The sequence below is a fragment of the Alligator sinensis genome, unplaced genomic scaffold (genome assembly GCF_000455745.1).
Source record: "Alligator sinensis unplaced genomic scaffold, ASM45574v1 scaffold685_2, whole genome shotgun sequence".
NCBI classification, from domain to species: Eukaryota; Metazoa; Chordata; order Crocodylia; family Alligatoridae; genus Alligator; species Alligator sinensis.
This window is the reverse complement of record NW_005842314.1, coordinates 509630-533053: the sequence shown is the minus strand read 5'-3', so window position 1 is coordinate 533053 and position 23424 is coordinate 509630. Positions and strand designations below refer to the sequence as shown.

At 43.1% G+C, this 23424-nt stretch overlaps 1 long non-coding RNA gene across 1 annotated transcript in view; it reads left to right on the top strand.

The window, feature by feature from the left end:
- Positions 1 to 23424, top strand: part of LOC106722449 — a 150958-nt gene that overhangs the window by 94 nt on the left and 127440 nt on the right. The window lies entirely within an intron of this gene.

Sequence of the window (23424 nt, the reverse complement as noted above, 5' to 3'; positions counted from 1 at the left end):
CCTGTTGGGGTACAAACATGTCCTGGGCTGAATTTTTCTTAAAATATTTTTTTGTTGTTCATCTCACACCCAAGAACTAATATGAGGTCTGTGCTTTGTCTCTGGCTCTTGAGTAGGGGATTTGACTGGCAGGAGTTCTGATGAAACTACTAACCTGTTTAGGGGACAAAGGGGCTCTGTGAGGGATGTGCATCTATAACTTATTTATTTGATTTCTTTGTAATGCTCTTAGTTGTGGCACTCTGGCTGTTCATATATAGTTGTCCTTATTGAGTCATTTGATTTGACCCTTTAGGGTTCACATGTTTTCCAGTCTGAAATGTGTTTTTTCTTTTTTCACTTTTCTAAGTGAAGGCTGAGCACCTCATACAGTCATATTTCCTCTTACAGCCTCAGTTCCAGGAGAGCTAACTTCATTACATTTTGAGGAAATGCATAAAACTTAGTAACTCTTACAGACAAAACTCCAAGTGCTACTCTCTCCTCTGAGAAATCAGACCCATGACACTTTCTAGTCCTGGCCCTAGCTTCTTTGAGCCTTGTGGAGCCCTTACAAAGTAATGGGAGTCTCTATTTTACAAGCTGCTTTAACTATGAAATACTTACTACATGTCTGAGGGACACAGTTATTAATACTATACTTTGTCTTCTTGCTGAGTACAGAAGTCAGCACACTGTATGGCCGGAGCTTGAGTTGCTGCAGTGCTCGGCCCTCTGAGAAACCAGATCCATGATGTTGCCTTTGTGCTTCTTTGAACCCTGAAGAATCCTTACAAACTAAGAGGCTTTTCTACTTGACTGGGTACTCTAGTCACAAAATGCTAATCACTTATTTGAGACCCAGTGAACTCCATCTTCTTGCTGCATTATAGACCGCTTTCCATGCTGGCAGAGAGCAGCCCAACAGCCTCTGTCAAGGAAGCCCAGAGGTGGGGTGAAGCAGGCTGACTCTAACGAGCAATAGCTCTCGTATGCTGGTACTGAGTGGTCCAGAAGCCTCTGGCAGGGAAGCCCAGAGATGGGCACAGCAAGCTGACCCTAAGCAGTTAGTTATTGCTTCCATCTCTACCTGGCTCCATACCCTACCTTGCTCAGAGAATCTGATAAAGCCACTGTAAAGAGCTCCCCAATAGCCTGGCTGCTGGTGGCTCAACAGTGAGTACCTAAAACATGTGATATCCCAAACAACCCGGAACTGGAGAGGCTTGTACTTGTGGTACAGACCTGTGCGTCAGGTTACATTCCACTGATGCTATTATTATTGCCATGTTCGGTGATGCTGACCTGCTTTGGACTTTGCCCTCTGAGCGGGTGTGTTGTTCAGTGAGCAGGTCTATGAAATTTGACCGAGTTGCTTTAGGTGAGCAACAGGAGCAGGGGCATGTGTGCATGGGGTTGGTATACAAGGCAGCTAATGAACCCCTCCCCCCCAAATTATTTATTAAGCTGTACGTGTCTCAGCAAGATTTCAAGTGTATGTGGCACTACTAATAAGGGTCTGACTGAACAGAAGTGACATTGGTCCCCCTTAGTTTTATCCCCCATATTAAGAGAAGTGTGAAAAGGCCAGGCTGGTTTTTTGAGTGATGTGTACCTTGTAATATCAAGCCCCCCAGCCCAGCCCCTGGCTTCTTTACTTTTCATTCCATCCAGGAAGAGCACACACCAACTGCTGAAACTTCCTGAGCCTGACGAAGGGTTTTTGAACCGGAAAGCTTGCTTAATAACTATTCTCCAACCATTTGGGTTGGTCTAAGAAAAGATATCAAATTCACCCAAGGAACCTTGTCTGCCTCTTGTAATATCAAAGCACTTTCATTTAAATTCTCTAATGTATAATGAGCTTGTCTTTGGTTACAACTTCTCCCTCACTTTCCCTCCTCCAACCAAACAAACAAAAATCACAGTAATTCAAGAGGCATGCAACCTGTGGTGGTGTTGATTTTTCTTTCTTAGTTTTGATCCTTTCAGACTCAAAAGGGGTGGGTTTTCTTAAGTTCCTGTTTGCATGCAGGGCTAGAACTGTATTCATTTTTCTGTAAGTGAAGTCTGAGAATCTCACTTAATCATAGGATTATTGAGTAAGAAAAACAGAAGTATATAAGGGGTGTACATCGGGATCTGGGGAAATGACTGTTCACCAGAGCGCCCCAGGGGATGACAAGGTCAAATGGTCACAAACTCCTCCAAGACCATTTCAGGCTGGACATAAGGAAGAACTTCTTTACTGTCTGAGCCCTCAAGGCCTGGAACAGACTGCCACCGGAGGTGGTATAAGCACCTATTCTGGACTCCTCTTACAGTCAATTGGACATTTATCTTGCTGGGATCCTTTGACCCTAGCTGACTCCCTGCCCCTGGGGCAGGGGGCTGGAATCAATGATCTTCCGAGGTCCCTTCCAGCCCTAATGTCTATGAAATGTCACTACATACCGCGAAACTCACAAAACTTAGCAACACTTATAGCCAGAATTGCCATAGCTGCTCAGCTTCCTCAGCCTGACGAAGGATATTTATACCCAAAAACTTGCTAAGAAGAATTTTTTCCAACTATTTGAGTTGGTCTAATAAAAGATATCAGTTTTACCCAAAGAACCTTGTCTGCCATAGTTGCTCAGGCTTTTGAAAAATATCAACCCCTTAAGGCTGCCCCCGGGCTTCACATCTCTTAGGAGCCTTAACAAATGAAGGGAGCTTGCTACTTTGCTGGACAGAAATATTATCCAGCTGTTTGAAAGAGAGTGAGTTGCTGAACTCTGTCTCCTTGTGTATCACCAATGGGTTTCCATGTTGGCAGAGAGCAGCCCAACAGCTGGCTCTTTTACTTGGCTTCAGGGGCTAACAGGGCCTTTAGGACAAAGCCACTGGGAGGAGGCGGCCAACAGCCAGACTGCCAGTGCCTCAGAGTGAGTACTTAAAGCACACAACACCCAAAATAAACCAGAGCTGGATTTACTTATACCTATTGTAGTACAGAATGTGTCCCAGCCTTAATTCACCTGCTGATTGCTCAGGTGGTAATCACCTCAGTCCAAGGCTAGGGACAGAAATCACACACAACCCCCACTGTAAGTCATAAGAAACCAGTTCAAATCTGTAACACAACAGAAGTTCAGTGCACATAAACTGCTTTCAAAATGGCTGAAACCAGTTTAAGATAAACCTGGACGGATGCAGTATCAGACTTAATTGATTTAAGTTAAATTGGCTTATTGAACTTGTCCCAAATCCCCTCCAGATTTAAGTTAACTAACAGTCCCCCAATATCTCAGGATACTTTGCACCTCCCCTGCTAGGGTGGGTGGGCTAAACTTGGCCCAAGCTGTCTGCTCCGGCTGAGCAGGGAGGTGTGCTCTAGTGCCCCAAATTTCTGGTCTGGGCCTTTGCAGGCGTGGGGTTGCATTTTGGGAATCAAAAGTGCACATGGCAATACTCCAGAATAAACTGACTGTACAGAACTGAGACTGATTTCTCTTTGTTTCACTGCCTAAGTTAAGAGGAATATGGAAAAACCCAAGCTCATGTTTTCAGGGATTTGCACATTGGACTATCGCAACACTTAGATTACAGTTGGTTAGTGCATAATGCAAGCTTGTGTTTGATGGAGCCAGGTCTTCTCTTCTCCCTCAAATCCCCCTCACCACCAAATAAAAAAAGAAAAGAAAAGATAACCACAAATTTAGTGCTTGTCAAAGGTTGCCTTGCTACTTGTTTTCCTGGTTTTGACATTCCTTGTGGTTTAAAGGAGTTTTTTTTTCAGCTTTTGTCTGCACCCAGAGCTTGAAATGCATTTTAGTTCAAGTGAAGACTGAGTATCTCCTAAGCCTTTCCACTCCTGTTGGGTTTCTCACAACCCTGTGGAGCTCTTACAAACTAATGTTGGGTTTTTTACTTGAAAGGTAACTACCCACTAATTACCTGTTACTTATCTTGTGTTTTGTTTGGTTAGTTTTTGCCTTTATATACTTAACTTTGGTTTGACAATTTCAGATTCAACCTTTTTTCCAGCTTTTGTCTGCACCTGCAACTAGAAATGTGGGTTTGTTCAAGTCAAGGCAGAAAATCTTACATAATCCTGGGCCTCTAGGAGCTGGCACTGTAAGTGGGGGGGTCAAGCACTTCATACTGCAAGACTCTCAGAAGTCAGCAATATGTATGGCCCAAACGCGAGGTGCTGCTCAGCCATCTGAGAGACTGGACCCATAATGTTTATGCCTTTGTGCTTCTTTGAACCCTGAATAGCTCTTCCAAACTAAGAGGCTTTTCTGCTTGACTGGGTACTCTAGTCATGAAATACTAATCACTTATTTGAGAGACAGTGAGCAAGTGAACTTCATCTTGCTGCATTAGCAAAGGCTTTCCATGCTGGCAGAGTACCGAAAACTCATGGTGCACTGAATGCACTAGAGCTGGGTTGGTGCAAATTGTGTTCCAGCCTCAATTCCCCTGCTGCAAACAATTCCTGGGTGTGCAGGTACCATTCACCTCGGTCCACAGACCCAGTGTGAGGTCTGGGCCTTGCTTGACCTCTCTGAGGGGCTTTGGTTTGTGGGAATGCTAAATTCTGCTGACTTTGGTGCATAACGGGGAGGGTGGGAGAGAATTTGGGGAGGTAAGCCTCATTCGGCAAAGTAGCAAATGCTGTTGGCTGGACAGAACTGACACTGGTTTCTCTTGGTTTCATTGCCCGGGTTGAGAGATGTACAAAAAAGCCAAGATACCATTTTGAGTGATGTCTCCTTTTGACTATATATTTTTTTTCTTTTGAATTTTCTAAGGCATAGCACAACCATGTGTGTGTTTACAGCCCATGAGGCCAGCTCCTTGTTCCCTCTCTTGTCCCTCTACCCATCAAAAAAAAAAAGTTACAAGCACTAGATTTGTGGTTGTCTGTATTTTAGTAGTAGGGCCCTTTCAGATTTAAAAGTTTTCCAGCTTTTGGCTGCACCCACAGCTAGAAATGTGTGGTTGCTCAAGTGAAGGCAGAAAAGCTCACATAATTTTGGGTCTGTAGGACCTGGCAATGTAGGAAGGGGGAAGAAAACCCACTACATATTACAAGTGTCATGGAAATTAGCAACACAGGTGTGGTCATCCCTCTGAGAAATCAGAGTGATAACGTTTTCCTAAGCCTGCCTTTGTGAGCCCTTGTAGACTAAAGGGACTTTTCTCCTCCATAGGGTGCTCTAGCCACTAAATGCTAATCACTTATTTGAGTGAGACCTTGAGCAAGTGAACTCCATTACCAAAAGCTTTCCATGCTGGCAGAGAGCAGCCTCTGTCAGGGGATCCTAGAGATGGGTGGCAGCAGGCTGACCCTAACGACTTATTGCTTACACCTGAATCTGGCTCTCTGCCTTGCTCAGAGGAACTGATGAACCTTTAGGTCCAAGCCACTGCGAGGAGCTCCCCAAGAGCCAGGCTGCTGGGGCCTCAAAGCAAGTACCTAAAGCACACGACAGCCCAAACATGCCAGAACTGGACTGGTGTCTGTTGTGGTACAACTTGTGTCCCAGCCCAAATTCCCCTGCTGCAAACACTTCAGGGGTGGACAAGTGCCATTCCCCTCCATTCACGTAACCAGCTGGAGGTCTGAGCTTTCCTTGTGCCCTCTCCCTGAAGACTTTAGTTCATGGGAAGTCTGGTGAATTGTCCAGATTGATCTGAGTGAGCAACAGGTACTGCACACACATTGCAAATGCAATGAGGTAAGCTTTAGTCAACTAGGTTTCGAATGCATGTGGCAGCACTAAGTATCGGCCTAAACAGACCTGAGACTTGGTTTCATTGCCCGGGCTGAGAGAAATATGAAAAGCCCAAAGTAGTGTTTTGAGTGATGTGTACAATGGGCTATGATAGGACTTTTAATTGAATTCTCTAATGCATAACAGATGAACCTAATAGTTGGAAAAAAATTTCTTAGCAAGCTTTCAGGTTTACAAACCCTTCATCAAGCTGAGGAAGCATCTGCAGTTGGTGTGTGCTCATCCTGGATGGAATGAGTAGTAAAGAAGCCAGAGGCTGGGCTGCATGCAAGACAGTCAGTCAGTAAAGATGTAATTTGAGGAGTCAGTGGGTGAGAGAGAGGCTGGGGCGGGGTGGGGAGAGGGTGAATGTAGCACGTAAATAGTGGAGAGGTACCTGGGGACTCGGATGTCAGGCAGGTTATAATGTGTCATAATCCAATGTCTATATTTAGTCCATGATTTTTAGTATCCAGGAGGCTGATGAAGTGAAGCTCATAGGCTCGTCTGTGAAAAAGGGGTGGTATGTCATAACTGGTAGTGTGTGATTCATGGGAGTTTTCCTTCTGTACTGCAGCAATTCTACACATGGTATCCAGGGGGGGGCTCTTTCAAACATGCAATCTGTCTCTGGAGGAGTGTCCTTGTTGAGTGAAAGCCTTTAAGATTTGTGAGATGACAATCCCACGTGTTCTCCTCAGTGCAAATAGAGTGGTATCTGAGGGCTTGGCTGTATATACAAGGGATTGGCTGTATATACAGCCCTTGTATATACAGCTACATTCATTCCCCGCCACCAGCCTGTCTCTCACCCACTGACTCTTAAATTTACATCTTCTCTGACTGGCTTTCTTGCATGCAGACCAGCCTCTGGCTTCTTTACTGTTCATTGCATCCAGGAAGAGCACACACCAACTGCCTGACGAAGGGTTTTTAAACCTAAAAGCTTGCTAGGAAATGTCTTCTCCAACTATTTAGTTGGTCTAAAAAAAGATATCACATTTACCCAAAGAACCATGTCTGCTTATGTCCTTAGACCAACACGGCTCCAACCTACACCTCTAATGCATAACACAACCATGTGTTTGGTTATCATTTCCAGAGCCAAGGGTGGGGCGTGTGAGAGAGAGAGAGAGAGAGATCAGGACTCATAGTAGAGGTGATGTCTTTCATTAGACCAACAAGATTTTTTCAAAAATAATTCTTTAATTGCAAGTTTTGGGGCACAAACTCCCTTCATCAAGCACTGGAGAAAAGATTGTAAAAGTTCTCCTGGGTAGAGATGAAAGTTCATATTTCATAGGATTTCACAGAAGAGTCAATAGATGGAAAACTCCTCCGGGCAGTTGGTTCATAGCTGGTATGGAGCTGCTCACCCCCTGTGAGGGTTTGTGATGATGCAAATTACCTTGAAACAAAGGCAGGAGCAGGAGCTCAGGTTTCAGGTGGTCACAGTTGCTTCCATACAGCAACTGTATATGATATGTATGTATGTATATGTGTATGTATGTATACATATATATAAAAGCACCTTTAATGAGTACTAGTCCTGCGTGAAGTGGCTAGTATTCTCTTCGGATTCGGATTCGGCCGATTCGGGGGACAGCGATTTGATACGGTGATTCGAATCACTGTCCTGAATCAATTTCAATTCAGCCAAATCGGACAGGGCCCATTTCCCGTCCACTCTCCCAGCCCCGTCAATGGGTTTGGGGGTGGGGGGGGGGGGGGGTTTTTTTTTTTTTTTTTTTAAGAGCCAGGAACTGAGCCGGGCCGGGCAGCCATGGGGTGGGGTTGCGAGGTGCTCAGAGGGGCTGGGGGAGCAGGCAGGGGTTGCAAGGTGCTCAGAGGGGCTGAGGGGGCTGGCAGGGGTCCCCCCATGGTCCCTCCTCCCCTGCCCTCTACTTACCAGCTCGGAGTCCAGGTCCAGCTCCCTGCAGCAGCGAGTGGGGACTGCCCGAATCTCCAAAGCTCTCCGAATCTTTTCTGAATCAATTCAGAGAGCTTTGAATCCATTCAGACATTTTTACTGGTCTCCTGATTTGATTCAGATTTGGAGATTTGGCTGCTGAATCAGGCAAAATCCCATTTGAATCAAATCAGCACCCAACGCTTTGCACACAGCTCTGAGTACTACATTTTATGGTTGTCCTCATTTGCTGCCTTCATTTTGGGCTCAGAAGTTTTCCAGCCTTTGCCCCCCTGGGCTAGAAATGGATTTCAGTGCAAGTGAAATCTGGAAGTCTCACAAAATTCTTACACTCTTGGGGTTGGGCTTTAAAGGGTGGGGAGAAAAAGACACTATATCTTGCAAGGCTCTCAGGAATTAGCAACATTTAGGGCCAGAACTCCAGGTGCTGCTCAGTCCTCTGACAGATCTGTCCCTTAACATTTTTCCTAAGCCTGCCTTTGTGCTTCTGAGAGTCCTGAGGAGCCCTTAAAAACAAAGGATGTTTTCTACTTGACAGGGGACTCTAGCCCTTAAATCCTTATCACTTGCTTGAGAGACGAGGAGTGCAGGGCTGGATTAACCCTTTAGTGGGCCCGAGGCAAACAAACTCGTGGGCCCCTACTTAATACAGTATATTTATATTCTTTTTTTTCACTCAATAATTATAATATGCAAAATAAGTACAACTGGGTCCCTTCTTCACTTAGGGCCTAGGCATGTACCTTGTTTGCCTATGCATTAATCTGGCCCTGACAGTACGTGGACTCCATCTCCTTGCTGGAGATGGTAGTAAAGGTTTTTCATGCTGGCAGCCTCTGTCAGGAAAGCCCACAGCAGGGGAGTAGCAGCCTTAGCTGAATGAGTTACTGCTTACACCTGTATCTGTCTGCACACCCAGGTCAACTCAGAGGAGGTGGCATAACTTTTATGAGCTTCCCAGCAGCCAGAATGGCAATGCCTTGAATGAGTGTTTATAGCACATGATACCCCAAATGTCCCCCCAGGATGGTTGGTTTTATGTCTGTTGTGGAACAAATTGTGTCCCAGATTAAATTCCCAGTTCCCCCCCTGCTAAGAGTTCTCCCGTCTGCACGTGATCTTTATATCAGTCCGAAAACCCGCCTGAGCTCTGGGCTTTGCTTGTGCTTTCTGAATAGGAGTTTTCGTTTGTGGAAGTAGTCTTGACTTGTTAAGTGAGCAAGGTATACACGCGCACATATAAGCATTTTGAAGTAAAAGAAGGAAGGTTGTTTGTTTTTTTTTTTAATAAAGTTAGCCCTTCTAATCAAGTTTCACCTGCACATTGCAGCAAGAAGCCTTCAGGATAAACTGACAGGGTAGGATGGAAACTGGTTTCGCTGCCCAGGTTGAGACACATCCGAAAAGCCTGAAATACCTTATTGTGTGAAGCATACGTTGAACTATCAAAACATTAATTTTGAATTCTCTAAGGCAAAACACAAAGCTTGTGTTTGGTTACAACCTATTTTTTTTAGTTATGCCACCCTTCCCAAGGAAGGCTCAGGGCAGCTTACAGCAAGGGAAATGGAACAACTTGAAAGGGCAAGTAGCAAACATAAAACAGAGGAACAAAATCTAACAAAATAAAGCAGATGGGTCCAAGCCCTCTGCCAACTGAAGTCTGGTAATTTAGGTAAGGTGGGGATCTTTCCCAGAGTTTCAAAGTTTCTGAGCATGTCCTTTTTCTAACATGAAAATCGACTTTTCTGTACATTTTTCAACTGATAACATCTCCATCGTGATGCCTCTCTCAGAAACAGCGTTGTAGGGAGGTAGAACTGTGCTAGCACTAAATGGGGTTATCTATTGTGCTTGTTGCTGAATGACATCCTTAGTTCTGTCGCTACCAAAAACATCCTATAGGCAATCAAGTAAAGTGGGGATAGCAACATAAGAGGCCCGTGTACGATTGATGTGCAGCATTAGACTCCTGCTGGCAATAACCATCAAAGAAATGTTGACGGATAGCCCTGTATAATACATACAGAAATGTCAGGTATCTCAAGCAAGGAAATTATCTTGAAACCTTGGTGCAGTAGCCATTAAAGCTTCACCGCTGGGAGCCACCCCTGCATCCTGAGCATCTGTGACCTCTCATCAGGTCACAGCTATTACTGTGATGAGCTTGGGAAGATCGATCTAGCAATAGCGAATTTATGTCTCATCGAATCCCTTTTGACAGACTTTGTGACGCACAGAGTTTCCTTTTTGCGCCTCCTCTTGCCTCTTCAGATTGTAAATTCCTCTGGGCAAGGCCCGGGTCGTTGTCTTTGTTTTGTGCAGGGCTGAGCATGCTGTCAGCACTCAATAAATAATGTAAATGATGTGGGCTAAGACCGGTTGATAGGCATGTGGGTCAGGAGACTAGAAGTGCTGTACTGTGACACTGCAGGTTCAGGGTTGCCCTAAATGGTGATGTATGATAGGAGCAGGTGGAGAGGACTGCTACATTTGCACATAATAGAATTTGTATGAGAGAAGGTGGTTGCATAACAGGGGCTGTGACTGCAGCTCCATTGATCCAAGTCCATTTATGCTCTGAAACAGCCCTGACGTATGACCTGTAGCTTAAGTTCTGCATATCTCAGTTTCCAAACTTGCAGCGCCTTCCCCCCCTGGCAATTCTATACCAAAACCATAGGGATCTCCATTTTGCGGTGTTCACAGAAAACCCCAAAGCGTGAATAGCTACCCTATCTATACAGTCTCATATTTCAAACTGGTTGCCCAATTCCATTTCACATGAAATCCTGAGTTGGTAAATCAGCACATGGAGTCCAGCATGATGCAGCACTGAGTTAGACATTGCGATACCTTTCCAGTTCTCACTTAAGGCAGCTCAATCCTGTATTCCATGCCTCAGTTTCCCCTTTGGCAAATGTGGTCTATGTTTGTTAAAGGGCTGTGAAATCTGTGCAAGGAAAGCATTATGAGCATGTTTGTATTAGAAAGGCAAGCAGGAAAGAACTTTGTCTCTAGCTTCGATCAAGCTGTTGGAAGTGACCTTTTGATTTGTTTTTTCGTGAGGAAAATATGCTTCCTGCTCTCACTTCCTGGACTCATCTAGCAGGCTTGGTGACAATACACTTGAACCCATTCTCTGTTTTGCAGCAGCCGCACCCCAAAATTCTGGTGCTTAGTACACGGATGCGAATGCAAACACATTATAGTGATTTTTATAGCTCCCAGTTATCTGCTTAGTGTCAGAACTTCTGAGAGTAGCATCCAAGGCTACAAAGGTAGGAGAGACGCATGCAAGGAAAGACAATTTCTTTTCTTCCCTAGGTCCCTGGAAGGATGTGAAACTGAATGAAATTTGCCATGTGGTACATGCAGAAATGCTTTAAAAAGTTCACTTGTGAGTCTTGTAACATGCTGGGGGCAAGGGCCATGTTTGGATTTTGTTTATATAGCACCTACTAAAACAGGATCCTGGTTTTAACAGAGCCTCCTTAGGTGATATTGCAATACAAATGACAGTGAAAAGCTCCACAGTTATGTTAGGCTGTAAATACCTCAGAAGGGATGTAAAACACACGTGCTGCAGGAAGCACGTTGACCCTATCAACTGATACAGTCAGAAAGAAACTTTTGTCAAGGTCAGGTTATTCCATAATTGTCCATTATGTGTTTTCTTTACCTGTCCATGGAAACTGCTAGTACTGGCCACTGTTTCAGGCAGGCTGTTTTGCTCAAAGGCCTGCCGGTTTGATCTGGACTGGCAATTCCCAGCTTCCTGCTCATGGCAAACTCTTCTCTCAAGTGTTGTAGCAGATGAAGTTTTTCAAAAGAAAGAGAGGCCTTTGCATAGGGAGGAAAAGGGAAATAAAATGAGCATGAAAGTTCCAGGGAGAAGTGAAGCTTGACAAAGATTAGCTCATAAGAGAACTGTAAAGGTCACCATGTCTATTAAGAAAATTCATTGTTTTTTCTCCTGTATAGCTTAAGCTATAGTATTTTAGACCAATGCACTTTATACATGGAATTGAGATTTACAGTAGAAGTCTCGACCTTCTAAAAGGCATCAATATTTCAAAAGCACAAGAAAGTTGGTTTACAAAATGTTCAAGTCACGTTAAATAATGTATAGATACTTGGGGAGAAAACAACAAATCAATAGCTATTGCAAGTTTATCTCTGCAGGAGTCCTAAAGAAATGTCAACAATTCTTTCTTTTTTTTTTGTGCTATTTCTATTATACCTGTCAAATGGTTTGGACCCTCTAAAAACAGTGATTCATTTTCACTTATGCCTTTCACTTTGGAGAGAAACTTTGTACGCAAGACTCTTGGTCGTAGTCTAAATCTGAACAAATATTTGATGTTTAGTAACAGGTTTAGTGAGGTTCCTTTACATTTCAGAAGAGCTGCAGCAGTGGCTGCTGGGTTATGAACATTATCACAGCTCCATTCTTTGCTGATAGCAAAAGGTTTCACAAGGGTATTGTTGTATTATTTTCCGCAAAATAATTTGAAGTAAACAACAACAACAAGCCCCCTCACATTTTCCCCTTGATTTGATAGTAAAAGCCAGTTTAATTTATTTGTGTGTATTACAAGAGGTTGATGATCTCATAACTTGCAGAAGGTAGGGATCACCCATCCTTGATGGCATTCAAACCTCTCTTTGTCACTCAATTTTACAGCGTTGGAGCATTCCTGTATCCTTTGCTACACCTATATGTTCAGATGATAGTGTTTGCTAGAAAGATAATCTGTAAGGTCCCTTCCAGGCCCTAACAACTATGAAATGCTTTACACCACCAGCTCCATCTGGTGAGAAGGCTGCAACCCTTTCTTTCAGATTCAGAGCTGGCTACCATTGTCAACACTTTCATAACCCAGAGAAGAGACTGCTGCAATGTGTTATATGTGATTCTGCCTTTGATGACTGTCCAGAAGCTGCATCTGGTGAAAACAAGGGAGGCCTACTTTCTGATGTGAGTGCCTCACCAGGGGTACATTACTTCACTGCTCCAGGGCTTGCACTAACTTCCAGCAGCTTTCTGGGCACAATTCAAGGCACTAGTTTTGACTTATAAGACTCTTCAAAATCTGGGTCATAGGTACGTAAAGGAACTACTTTCTCCCTTATACTCAGTCTTGATACTTAGGGTCCATCAAGAGTAATCTGTTGATCTGCAGGGCTTTATAACCATTTATAACACTTCCTTCAGATGTGCTTAAAAGCATCTTTGGTGTGCTATGTGTATTTTAACATGTGTATAACATCTATTCATTTGTTAAACCTTTACCAAGTATTCATAAATCTTTTAACATGAAACATGACCAAACTTTTGATACGGGAGTAATTAGGCTCCACTTTGTATTACATTTACTGTTTCTGAATAATACATTCCACCATGAGTGGTGCCACTAAATTAGTGAGACTCTTCAAAAAAATGAAGGGTATGGTGGTAAGTACCATAATTCCAAGTATCTTTTGACATGGCATGAGGGAGGAGCGTGAATAAAACCTTCTTGGAAATATCAGTTTAAATATTAATCTATCTTGCTTGAGCTGGATTAGGATTTGAGAGACAAGCTATGTAGCATTAGAGCATGGTATGGTGATAGAGTTAGGGTGGATAAATACCACCTGGCCTCATGACTTTGTAGAAAAACAGTGAGGAAGTACAGCTGCTCTGCTGGCCATTAATGCTTAATTCCCCTGTATGAAAAATGAAGTTTACATAAACTAGCGATCTGCAAATGATTTGTTAGTATCCAGTTTAATGAGTGAGTTAAAGCTCTGTAAATATTTGCAAATCGGGATTTGGAATTGGCTTATAATGCTTGCAAGCAATGGAATTTCTAATTTACTTATCAATGTAAACATTCATTTAAACCTGATGTTAACACTAGTTTATATAACTTTACTTCCTGAGAAAGCAGTGAGATTTACAGTCACGTGTGCCCTTAATGTGCAATCTGGACACTTACACACAACTAAAATGTGGCCTGGACCCATAAAGCCAATCTAAACAGCTGTACACAGTGCCTCACTGAACTGCTTGGGTTATGGGTTGAGTGTAATGGGCCGCTCACATTGATACTGAAGCCCAGGGGCTTCTGGGTGAGGATCTGATTGCAGAATTGATACTGAAATGTTTAAATTGAGGAACTAAATCAGAGGTGATATACCTATTGCACAGAGTACTGGATGAGAGTCAGGAAACCTGGTTTTCTGTTCTCAGCTATGCTGCTGGCTTCGTTACACTAGCCACTTGGTCACTCTGTAATTTCCCTTTTGTACTTTGTCTGTCCTGGGGATGTGGCATGCAAGCTTTTGATTTGCATGTGCTGTGCCTAATTCAGTAGGGCTGCAATCTAGCATGTCATTTGTAGGTGCTATTATATAACAGATAAGATCAATAACTATACGATATGATGGTTATTTTAATTTTGATGGACTATTTTTCTTAGTTTCTTCATAAACAGCTACATTTAAAATAAACAAAGAAACAAACATTTTTTTAAACGTCGCAGTGGGGAAAAAAAAAAACCCTGACATCTTGCCCCGTACACAGTTTTCTGATGTTCAGTGCCTGACTCTTTTTCTGGGCACCGAAAGAAATCTTTCATACAGCAACTCTTGGTGTCCTTGTATATTTTTTTCCCCGTTGCAGTATAATGCATTTCAATCTTATGTCATACATAATCCATGTAACTGAAATATACAGCTACTTTTGATATATTTTAAACATTACCATCTTTGTAAAGGGAAATCATTTTTGCCCAGAGATGCTGCCTTTAAATTAAAAGACTAATAGCTAATATGATGTTGTTAAAATAAAAAAAGGGATAATGGAACACTGGTGGCATTTAATAACAACTGGATTTGGTGACACTTGCCCTGAAGGTTTTTGATTTATGACATGTGAGGGCTGTCTTTGAAGTCTGTGATGAATAGTTAAAATAATTACATCTATATAATATGTACTTTCTCAGACATAATAGACAAATTTCTTTTCAATTTAATTTTTTTGTTGCAGGAACTAAATTAAATTTAACCCATCATTTTAGCAGGATTTGTCAGAAATGACTCATAAAAGAAGAATAAAGGCTTTGGGATGCCTCTATAGACCAGTACTCCTACTTTTCTTCAGCTGGATTACATTGATGTCCTGCTAAAGTTAACATGCCTGAAAAAATGCAGATATGAATACGTCTCAAAGTTTGGATAAATTGGACAACAATTTCAAGGTGCTGCTTGTCATTTTTATGCCCCATCTAGTTTTTTGTTGCAACAGATAGGAATTGCCTTCCCTTTTTCCATTTTGGAAATAGTTTTCCTTATGTATGTCCTGCCACTTCCTGAATTTAGCTTGGCAGAAAATGGTCTCTGAAACCAAGAGCAAGCTGTACTCTATAAATAGATTTGCACAGAAAAACTTTCCCTATGCTATCTGAAATCAGTTGGGAGTGATACGCTTTCTGCTTTAATGACAAATTGGAAGCTCTGCTGAGGATCAAGAATTTGGGTCAAGTTTCATTAGTTTGAGTGATCCCAGAGTAACTTATTGTGTCTGGCTTTGATTTGGGAATCTTGGTGGCTTTGGCTAACTGTGTTTTAACCTCCCTGTTTAATGCAGATTTTGAATAGGAATCTGAAAAGCATGGCGAGGAGGAACATATAGGTCCCTAAGTAGAATTCAAAGGTCAAGTGCTCTTGGGTACACTTGGAGATGCTCTGGGGTCTGTGGTTAAATGGTCATCTTCAATTTTTCCTTATCCCTCCGTTTTCTTCTATGAGAATAATACTTAACTGCCTCCTAATACTGTTGTGAAGTTTGATTTACCTAATGTGTATGAAATGCTTTGAGATCATTAGATGAAATAAGCTTTTTATATGCAAAGTGGTTGTGGTATGATTTGGCCTCTCATGCATCTGTGTTGACACCAGTGATCAAGGAAATGAAAAAAGGTCTGTGTGCAACTAAGCAGCTCCCTAAGATCTAGGCAAGTCAGAGATTTGGAAGGGAGCTATTGATTTGCTGTTATTGAGGAGAGTGTGTCCACAAAGACAAAAAGGTGTGCTGGGTGTTGTATAAAATAAGCCTGTCAAAATGTCCATATCACAAGCACAATATTCCACTCGGTTAGTTTTGCTCGGAGCGAGCAAAACATCTCAGGCTTCCCAGGTAAAGACAGGATGATATACTGAGAACATCCAGAGCCATCGTTGTAAAAATAAATAAATAAATAAATAAGTCTGTTTATTAAAATAGTGCTGAAAACAGCACTTTGTAATTAAAAAGTAAGTAATGACTCATCCTAGTAAAAGAGCACTCTGCTCTGGACTTGTGGCTGGATAATAATGGTTAGCTGTCTCTGTCTCAGTCCATTACTTTCTCCAGCTGTTTATTGTCTTATTATAGCAGCTCAGTAAATTAGTCAGTGTTCTTGTAACCTCTGGGAGACCCACTGCAGGTCATGTCTTTAACTACAGTGAGCGAAAACTGCAGCTGTTAGATACTATGTCAGTTCTGATGCTTCAAAGTGAAGAGTTAATGGCAACAAGAGGGGAATTACCTTGAAACTGGACATCAGTTTATTTTTTTCCTATCCCTGTTCTACAGGGGAGCTGGCACCAATATAGATATGAAAGAGGGTACTCAACTGAAGAGCTCCATTGACCCGACCCAGATCCATGGATCTTGTTTTGAATTTACAATTTGTTATACAGTCTCCATTACTATAATATTCATACCTCCCTGCCTTTCCTGTAGGCGGATATCTATATGAATGATTGTGTAGTACTGTTAACATTATGTAATGGAGAACTGGAACACAGATGATCAGGTTTTTCAAAGAGATTTAGGTGCCTAAGAATAAAAAAAAAAAAAAGCTACAGATGCTTTTGGAAAATCCTGCTAAGCAGGTTTGGTACCTAACTCCTATGAAATTCTATATTTATGGGAGACCAAAGGTGAGTCTACTGCCACTACCACATCATGGATAAATCATGTTGCCTTATTGTGCCTATTTCCCAGCCTGTAAAAGAGAATCTAGGTACTGATGTCCTTTGTAAAGACCTCTAATGAAAAGTAAATATGCTGAGAGGAGTTTGGGTAGGTGAGGGGCAGTGAATGCCACATTAATTGGTCTGAGCATATTTTTTTAAAATCATCAGAAGTAGACTTCGCAACTATTTTGAAAAGAAAATTGCAACAGAGTAAGAGAAGGAAGGAATCCTTGTAGATGGTTGATGCATCTACAGCTTATGTATTGATATTTAATGATCAAAGTGTCTATGATGATAGACCTCTTGCAAGGACTTCTCAAACAGAAAAACTATTTACTTAATAGTGCTACTGATCGGTATATCGATCTGCAAGTCCCTGTTGAATGCAGAGCGGTTGAAGGAACTGAGGACAGGCATGAGCTAAGGAGATTTTGATTTTGTTACTAGCCCTGCAGCTTTTGTCATCTGTGGAAAGTCAGTTCTTCTCTCTGTGTTTCTCTAACTCTTGTCATCTGTTTCTATTTAGTTCATAAGAAGCTTGACCCAGAGACTATTTATGATATCAAGGATTTAGTGCAGTGGGGGGCCTGGTCTTATTTGGTACCCTTATAATACAACTCATAGACAAAGTAGAAATCAGAAAGATGCTTCGTGTGCTTCTTTTCCCCCAGTTCCTTGTGTTTGTGGGTTGAGGAGGAAGCACCCTCGTAGTGTGATTACAGCAGGCAAGAAGGAAATGCAGAAGCGTGGACACGAGCATATTCAGGGCTGAAGAGTCTGAGGTGCAGTATGAAGCCAAAACCTGGGAGGAGAGGAGAAGAATTGCAGGCTTCCAGATGCCAAGATGCTGTAAAAGGGAACTGATATAAGGAGGGGCAGAGCTGCTAGTTTCCTAGACCTGTAAGTCATCTGCACCCGAGTCTGCTATGTGTGCAGCAGGAGCCTGGGGACAGGGGACAGACAGATTGCTTGGGGGACCAGCTGGTGCAATAAGGCACTAGAGAGACTAAGCAGGCAACAGAGTCAAACATCTGTGCAGCCTGCAGAGCAAGGTAGGGAGGGGGAAAGGGGCTGGCAGAGAATCAAGGCAGAGGCACCACTTGGCGAGGAACAACTGCTCCTTTTTGTCCACTCTTTTATGTACGCTCTTTAGTACAAGGAAGCAAAGCAGCAGTGCTGTTGCTGCAGATCAGAAGGGACGCAGGTGAGCTGAGCATCAGGTGGCAGGACTTGCCAGAGAAAGGAATATTTCTGAGAGCAACAGGATGCAGCCATAACCCGCCTCCAGGCTGCCAGCCTGCCTATAATCAGCAGCTGAAGTGCTTGCCACAGGCTCTGCAGCAGGCCCCCTGAAAACGCTGGGAATCTTCTCTGCACCCTGCCCCTCTGTCTGTCTGATCTAGAAAATACTGTTCCTTTGACTTTGCTTCCAGTAGAGCTGGGGATTTTTTTTCCTCCACACAATTTCAGCAATAAAGGGAAGCTGAAAGGGAGCAAATGGCCTGAACCTTCTGACAAACCAGTGGGAATCAGCAATCCTGGCCCAGCAGCAGATGACTTCAGATCTGGGGATGTAAGAGGTCACATGTAAGGCTGCATAGGCTAATGGCTAGGGGTGTTGACCTAGGACTTTGGAGATCCAGATTGTATTGCTGACTGTTTGCTACTTGGCTGGCAAGTCACTTCATCTCTTGTGTTTCATTCCCTCTCACACCCTTTTCTTTTTTTGTCACCTTTTATTGGGAGCTGTTTGTGGCACAGCTGGACCTGCAGCACCTAGCACACTGGGCTTCTTATCTTAACTGAGGCTACTTCTGAACAAAACAGAAGTCAGACTGTATTTAGGCTCCTAAATAAAAGTGACAAGACGCAGCAGGAAAGGCTTTCAGTAAAACTGCTTGTGCAAAAAACTTAAAATTCCCTGCAATTCCTTTCCTTAGCATAAATACTTGTCCTTGTCAACTCTGTTCCAGGAGCATATACTTCTCAGCAATATAAAGTCAGGGCACAGCATCTTTTGTCTTGAAGCACAGATACATTTGGGACTAAACCAAACAGTATCCCCTGAAATCAGGCCTGTTTGGAGGCAATGCTTGCCCACTTCTCCACCTCCTTTTGTGTGATAAGAGGCATCTGCTGAAATGAGGTGATCTGGTGATAGATTATTAACAAATGCCTGTTTTCTCTGACGTGCTTTTGATGAGGCCTTTGTGGGAGTGACATGGGGTGACTGAAGAGGGTTTGTTTGCCAGGGTTGTGTTTACAAAGAGGACAATTTATTCTTTCCTTTCTCTTTATGCATCTGACATGAAAAGCAGGAGGGAAAAAACCTCACTTGTCAATATTCCCCTTTCACGCTCTTGCAGATAAAGTGCTTGCTCTTCATAGCTGCAGTGTTCATGTCCCAGTGGAGTAGCTGCAGAAGCTGTCATGCAAACATGGCAGAGTGGAATTGGACACTGATTCTGGAGGAGGCAAACTTTTATCACAGATCAATGAACTGGCAGCTTGGATGTACAGGCATCTTCCAGGCTGTTGTCAGGGCTTGCAATGGGAGGAATGCTTCATTTGCTGCTTGTTGGGTGATTTGAACAGGAATGGAAAGACCTGAATTGTTTGTTATGTTCTAGGTCCAATCTGACTCACTGCATCAGCTGCTGCATGTGGGTTGTTGGCTTTTTTTTTTCCCAGGGCTTTGGTGAATTGTGAATTCATATGCCATAAATTCATCATCTCTGAATATAAGCAGCTATTTCCAGAACATCCTGCAGGGCTGTCTTTTATTATGACCCACTATAAAACCTGATGGCCTAAGTACTGTAAACAATGAAAGGTCTATCTAATAAATGGGCCCAAACTCCTTTTTAGAGCTTGTCAGAGATATTAGATCTGCAATTCAGGGTAGAGGAAAGTTGCTTTTATTAGGACACTGAAGTGGGAGACAGAAATTTTGGTATCAATTTTTGGTTTTGCTACAGATTTGACATGTGATCCTGGACAGGTCACTTATGTTTTAGATTAAAATCTTGGCCTAAATTATTTAAGAGCTTCAAGCCCATATTCAAAAGTGACTTAAGGACTTGGGAGCCTCATATTGAAAGCCAAAGCTATTTAAAGTTTTGAGTCATTTTTGAAAATGAGGTTGAGACTCCTAAATCATTTAGATGCTTGTGAAAATGTTATACTTCATCTTTGCATGCCTTCCTCCTCAGCCTTTATCCTGTCCTGTTCAGATGAAACTCTTCAGGACTGGGCTGTAGTTTCTTATGTGTATGCATAGCACCTAGGTGCAAAGGGGCTCTTACCTGTCTGTAGCAGAGGCAAAGACTGAACCTGGCTCTTCCAAGTCCTCATTCAGTGTCCTGTCTTCATCATGACCCCTTTTCTCTGTTTGCTTTGCTCAGTGTAGGTTGCATGAGATCTTTGTAGCAGATATTTAATCAGCCTGGAGCAGGGAGCATTTAGCTTTGGTGTCCTACAGAGGTTTTGAACAGTCCTCAGTTTTTTCTCTCGGTGCTGCTGAAGTCTCTCCGGTCCCTTATGGCCAGTGACATGGGTAGGGAAGAATAAATTAGCTCTGTCAAATTTGTCATGTTTAAAATACAGTTCAGCTGGTGTAGTTTGAGGAAAGAGCTGTTCCATTGTTAATTTGGGCAGGAGGGTATCTCTAACGATGCTTGGGACATGCCAAAGTGCTATAAGATCAAGTTTGTGTCCTATGGAGATGCAAGTAATAAAATGCCTACTCTGTGAATGGCCTTTGGCCACCCTTGGTGAGATGAGCAGTCCATCTCCGAGTCGGTACACCAGTGTTTTGATCAGTCCCAACAAAGCACTCCAACTAACACATCAACTCTCTCCCCCAGCTCCCCTTCAGTGATGTAACTTAACCAGTACACTAACTTTTTCAAACTTGCCAAGGTTTGGAAATTTTAAGTCTATCTGTCAACACGTGCTAATTGAGCCTACATACACAGATGGCATCCACTCCCCATTGGAAAATGTTCCAGTATTCCTGGAGCAGAGCACAGTGGAGAGTGTGTGCATATGTGCAGGAGTGTGGGGGTGGCAGGGAGTTGCCTTTGAATATTGTCCGTATAAAGAATCTGAAAAGTATGTATGTGTGGTTAATCCAGACCTTTGAGTGTGTATTAGTATTGTTTTACAACAGTGTCTAGCTCTACAAACAATAGTTGTGCTATGTGTCATGCAGATTTAAATGCGCTGAACCCTATTCCAGGATGTCATAGTAATAAGGTGATGCCTTGGACTTTAATGTTTGCAAAGAGCAAATTTCACATTGAATCTCGTTGTCAAATCAGCGTGGTACAGGAGGCAAAATTTGTGCCTGTTCCACTCTGAGAGTTGATGAGTGCTTCACTTGGAAATGCTTCAAAAAATTGAATGCTTCAGCCATGGACCGATGCAGAACCCACTGCCTCACTCCCCAGCTGGAGTGTCAGTGTGCGTTGTCTCGTGTGCTCCACCTCCACTTTTCCAGAGGCTGGAAACTGGAGGGGCACTCTGGGAGAGCAGCAGTGCAATGCACTGGAAAGTGCTCACTGACAGTCTGTTCTGCTCACTGCCACTGAGCACTCAGCACCCTCCTGTCCTGTACCCTCGCCGCCCCGCCAGTCTCCCAGGGGCTGCATCCTGTGGCCAACAGCTACTGTCAGGACTCTGCACCCCTGCTTGTCTTCGATTCACCAAGAGTTGTACAGCAGCATATGTGGAAGCATCCCCAGTACTATGGTTGTGCTGTGCAAAATGCTTGTAGGATGTGCTGCGCTGATGATTTGAATTTGCTGGGTGAACTACAAGGTCCCCCAGCAGCAGAGTTCTTGAGGATCATGTGAGCTCTGTCTGGTTGCAGAACTAACCCCAAAGGGCCAAATTCTGTAGTACTTAATGAAGCAAATATCTCAGTGAACTCAATAAGTGTTTTGTTCTTTTAAGCACAGCGATAGTGTTCCCAAAGGTATTGGAAGTAATCATGGCTTAGTGTTTTTAAGTTTTTGGCTCCTGTTCTGTCTTGTATCATTCAGGTTCTGTTTTCCTCTCTCCTTATACCCTGACAAATGAAAGCGATTCATCCACTGCTTTCTTTTTTTGCAGTTGCTGTCTCTCTTACAGCTGACCTGTGTGCTCTCCCTGCAGTCTAATCTGCATAGATCCCCCAAGGTCAGCCTGATTTGAATAGAGCTTTCTAATTTTTGCATGGCCCTTCTGCGTGTGTTGTAGTAAACAAAGAAGCGCATCGCCCAGAAACAACCGTGCTGGGGTAATTGAGTTAGCCGGGACCTGTGTTTAGTCTGCAGGGGATGAGGGATCTGCGCTTTATAACGTGATTGTTTTCCAATCGTGTAATAAGTGGGATTGTTTAAAGCTGTCAGTTAACTCATTCTACAAGGCGAGCATGAACAGACTTGATTGTGTTAGCTTGAATGGCCACTTTTCCTTTTAGTGGAGTTACCCAAGTCCCGGTAATAATTTGAATAGGTATTTTTAATCTGTTAAACCCATCGGTGACCAAGAAGGCAGGCCCTTTAGGGGATGCAAGGCAAAGCTCCCGTGCACATGGCCAACTCACCCATTCCTGCAACTGGCTTAAGTTCCATCCATGCAAATTGATGCCTCATGGCTCTTCGTCCTGTTGGCATGAGGGTTTTCTCCAGTATCTGTAACTGGTTACTCATTAATTGTAACTAGGACAAATCCCTGAGGCTTGATTTGTGGAAAAAATAAAAGGGGCATGCAGTTACTAAGGCTTCTTCTGTGCATGGACTGAAAAACTGGGTTTCATCTGCAAGTCTTGATTTAGGTAATAAGATCATAGATGCACAAGAAGTGCCCCTGGAGACAAAACAGTGGTTCGTTTGTGGAGAAGTTTTTGTAGCATAAGATTTTTTGTATGTCTCTGTCAGAGCAAAACAGAGGGTTTGAACATCACTTATCTATTTCATAGTATTTAGTTACACTTGAAAGGGCATGTCCAGATGTGCAGTTGCCATGCTTAATGGGATAAACTGCTGAAGTGCAGTGATCATAAAAGGTGTTTTGCTTTGTTTTCCAAAGGCTACTCAGGAGAATATGATCATGTATGCTTGTGGATGCTGGGAGGATCTGATGTCAACATTAAAAACTGATGGAGAAAAGAGAGAACCAAGGTGGTCAAGTTGGAAAAAATTGCATATCCCTGTCACAACCCAAGGGTGTGATTTTTGTTTGTGTGTGCTTCGGCACTGCTAAATTGTTCCCGCTAAATTGCAGCTTCTTTGCACGTTGGAGTTTTCTGCTGCAGAGGAAAACCCCGGTGCAAAAGGATTCCCGCCAATTTGTAGCTTTCTTTGCAGTGTGCATTTCTTCTTTGCAGCACAGAAATGCACTTTGCAAAGAGTTCCCGCCATTTGTATTCGAATTCGAATCCCATTATTGGCTTGCGTGAAATTATTCACACGTGGCGGCTAGTGATTGGCTTGCTAGCCGTATAAAAGGCTTGGGTGGTTGGAGAACTTTGAGCACGCTGCAGAGTGCCTCTACGGAGATTTGACCTGAGGCTGCTGATCGATAGACTGATCACCTATTGATTCTTCTCCCCGTCGCCGAGCGCAAACCTCGACGTATCCCTCTCCCTGCGCGCAGAAAAAGGACCCACGGAGCCTAGCAAACTTCGTGTGAGTGAATTGTGAGTGAACAAAAGGATTAGAGCTCTTTTGTACGAGTACTTTCTTCGGTTGACAC